Here is a 4,203-nt window from a genome sequence, read left to right as displayed (position 1 = left end):
ATTTTTCCAAAATAGCCAAACCCACTGACAAATTTGCTAAATAATGAGGTCCCATTCCGTTTGATGAGAGATGTATGGAAGCCTTCCTAGACTCAAAGAAGCACTGACTACCGCCCCAGGTGGTGCAACCCCAGATTGGTCTAAACCTTTTGAGTTGATGTGTGATGCTAGTGATTTCCTCCGTGGGAGCGGTGCTCGGCCAAAGGGGAGAAAAAGACTCACATGTAATTTATTATGCAAGTAAAACTCTAAATGATGCTCAAATCAAATACACCACTACCGAAAAGGAGTTGCTTGCAATCGTCTATGCCTTTGATAAATTCGTACTACATACTTGGTAGGAAATAAATGCACCAGCTACACCGATCATGCCGCATTAAACACCCTGAATGAACAAAAAGGGACGCTAAGCCAGATTGATTAGATGGATTTTGATGTTGCAAGAGTTCGATATTCAGATTAAGGATAAAAGTGGAGCTGAGAACCTCGGTTGCGATCACCTATCCGGATACCTAGCGATTCTCGCAACCACATGGACATACATGATTGCCTCCCGCGGTGAGCAAGCTTGTTGCAAATATCCCGAAACCCCAAGAGGATCCCCATGGTATGCGGACTGGTGAACTAGCTTGGTCTCGGGTATCTATCCCCGATGCCACTCACCACGCGAAGAAGAAATTCCTACATGAAGCCAAGCATTTCTATTGGGATGAACCATATCTCTACAAACATTGTGCCGATGGGATAATAAGGAAATGTGTCCCGGAAGGAGGAGGTTAAGCAAGTTATAGAACACTCGTCATTCCTCACCCTATGGTGGACATGCGAGCACCTCAAAACGCAAGCCAAGGTCTTACGAGCAGGATTCTATTGGCCAGCATGTTCAAGGACATTCACCAACGGATCAAAATATGTGATCCTTGTCGAGGAAGCGAGGAAAAATAGGAAGACAGACATGAAATGCCACAAAAGGGATTTTGGAGGTTGAGCCGTTTGATGTATGGGAATCGACTATGTTGGTCCTCCTTCCTTCTTCTAAGGGTTACAAGTTTATACTCGGTAGTAGTTGATTATGTATCAAAATGGGTGGAGGCAGTTCCAACCGTTAATGCCGATGCCAAGTCTTGTTTGCCAAATTGTTCAAACAAGTTATTTTTCCAAGATTTGGAGTCCCTCGCATTGTCATAAGCGATGGTGGCACTCACTTCAACAACAATCAATTTGAGGCTCTGCTTCGGCTAAATATGGTGTTCATAACCACGGAGTCACCACACCATACCACCCTCAAGCTAATGGACAAGTGGAGTTGTCAAACAGGAAATAAAACAAATCCTAGAGAAGACAAGCCTCTACCTCCAGTAGCAGTTGGTCATCCAAGCTACATGATGCTTTATGGGCATATATGACTGCATATAAAACCCCTATTGGCATGTCACCCTAGATTAGTCTATGGAAAGGCCTCGTCACTTACCGGCCGAGCTCGAGCATAAAGCAGATTGGGCCATTAGGAAATTGAACATGGACATGAAGAAATCCGGAGAACGAGAAAACTTCGGATTTGTGAACTCGGATGAACTAAGGCCGGATGCCTATGAGAGTTCGAGAATTTACAAGGAGAAGCAAAAGAAAGTTCATGATAGGCATATCTTGAGAAGGAAATTCCAACAAGGAGAGTTGGTCTTGGTCTATGATTCAAAGTTCCACCTCTTCCCTGGTAAATTCAAATCAAGATGGTATGGGCCTTGCACAGTCAGGAGAGTAATGGAAAATGGAGCCATCGAAGTTCAAAGCCCATCCCAAGGAAGATTCTTGGTCAATGGACAAAGACTCAAGCACTATCTACAGTGTGACGAGTATGCCGATGGATGAGGAAGAACTCCGGAGACGAAAATAAAGGAGAAACTTGGAAGGAGAACCAGGGACTCCACCACCTTCTCCTACATGACGAGCTACACCATAGGTCCAAGCTTAAGACCATAAAGAAGCGCCGCACTGGGAGGCAACCTCAGTGATATAGTTATATATCCTTTTTTCAATTCCTTACTACATAATTTATATCCTTCTTTCGGCTTTTTTTACTTATTCACATAATCCATTTCCCGCTTCCACTTTGTGGCCGTATGCCTCTTTCGTATAGGTTAAATTAGGCATCAGGCACAACAAGGACAAGGAGGAGGAGTCATTAATTGTGGAAATTCTAGGCAAATGCCCGGTGAGCTGTTTCACACCCAAGTCACCTAGTTTTATCACTTACTGAGTTGGGGGAGGTTTTGTGTTTAATCGCTTTACTAAGAAGCTCGCGTCCTAAACCGTTGTTGGTCAAAAACCTTGTCCCATTTCATTGTTCCAGTATTACACTATCCAAGCCTAGTTGACAAATCTTCTTGGTTCGATGTTGAATGGTTCTTTACTATGCATCCTAAGCTGTTACTGCAAGTGACTTTTCTCCAATTACCTAATGAAAATCACTCGAACATTGGTGAACGGATTGTTTAAGAGATGCACCGGAATTTCATTTGTTTTGCTTTAGAGTCACTCGTAGACCGAACCCACGTGAGTGTTGCGACCCGGGTCGGAGCACTAGGGACTGTGGGGATGTTTTAGTGGCAATCTTGGTTGTTCCAAGCTAACACAAAACTAGTCTTGAACCCAGCTGGGTGTTGCGGCTCTGGTCGGAACACTTGGACTGAGGGGAATGGACGCTAACACATTACACTGACAGCTTCAAAAAAATGTGATTTTTCATCTAACACTCCTCGTGCTCAGCTGGGTGTTGCGGCTTGGTCGGAGCACTTGGACCGAGAGACGAGAGACTAACCAAGAAATTACCCCCGTGTTCAGGCTGGGTGTTGCGCTTGGGTCGGAACACTTGGACTCGGGGAGATGGGGGCTAACTATTTCCGATGAAGAATTTTGGCCGGCCAACTCGAAAAGAAATTTGTGTGAACTGTTTGGAATATTTAAATAGAGAAAGAAGCCAATTGACCAAGTTACAAGTATATAACGTGGTGAAGCGACAAAATGAAAATGGTTGTTGCGTTCGTTTCTTCTTCATTCGAGCTACTTCTCTCATCGCTAATTCCGGTTTTTACAAATTCACTTGTTAGATTCTTTTGCAAAATGGTAGTTCCAAAATCTTTGTGAACTGTTGCATTCACCTTTATTCTTGTTGCTTACTTTGGGTGATTGCATTAAACTTACTAGCAAGACAATGACTTAGCATGAGTAGTACATTCTCATTCTACATTTGCAACTAGAGTTTTGTCGATTATAGTCCCGGATTTTGTAATTCTACTTGGGCATTGCTAGTTTCTTGATTTGCTTGGGACAAGCAAAAGTTTAGTGTGGGTATGATATACATCATATATATACTCATTTCTACCCATTTGCCGTGTCATTTCTGGATAATTTCCCCTTGTTTTCCACTTTATTTACAATATAAATGGACAAGAGAAGGGTTTGACTAGCATATGAATATGCTTTGCGGTGAATGGGCGAAAAAGGCCCTAAACTCTCTCGTGTCAAGCAATACATACCGAGAAGGATCATCTTGTGGAGGAAGAATAGAAGATGAGGGGTGGAGCTGCAAATTTCCCCGATCGCATTAAGTGAAAGTGGAGTCACGGCTCCATTCTGGCGTGCGTGCCCGGCTTCAATCCCTAATTCCTCCCCCAAAAAAGCTCCCCGCTCCACCTCCCGCCTTCGCCGCGGCCGTGACGGTGTGGTGACGCGCCACCCGGCCCACCACCACGAGCCGCTTCATCCCATGCCCCGCGAGCCGCCGCACTTCACCGACCCCGCCGCCCGCAACGAAGAAGACGGCGACCCGAAGTTCTTCCTCAACCCCAACCGCTCGCTCCTCCGACACCTCGCCGCTGCGTCCGCTCTTCCTCAACCCCTACTCGCTGCTCCTTAACGCCATGCTGCCTCACCTTCATCAACTCCACCACCACGTGCCGCTCCTCAACGACATCTAAGCTCCTCTCCCCGACGCCCTTGTTCCCGCTATTTCCTTGGTGACGACACTTCGCACTTTTATGTGAATCCGCATCGTGTGACGACCTGATTCGGTTAGTTCGTATACGTGTGCTTGTTGAGTCTGTGAAACTACTAGACAAAGGCCTGCAATTCTTTGTTCTTATATGTGTATACGTACTGGTTATTTTCGTCACTTTGCATCTTGCACAAGTGCAGAAACGTGTT

This window comes from Lolium rigidum, chromosome 4 (genome assembly GCF_022539505.1).
Source record: "Lolium rigidum isolate FL_2022 chromosome 4, APGP_CSIRO_Lrig_0.1, whole genome shotgun sequence".
NCBI lineage: Eukaryota > Viridiplantae > Streptophyta > Magnoliopsida > Poales > Poaceae > Lolium > Lolium rigidum.
This window is presented reverse-complemented; position numbering follows the sequence as displayed.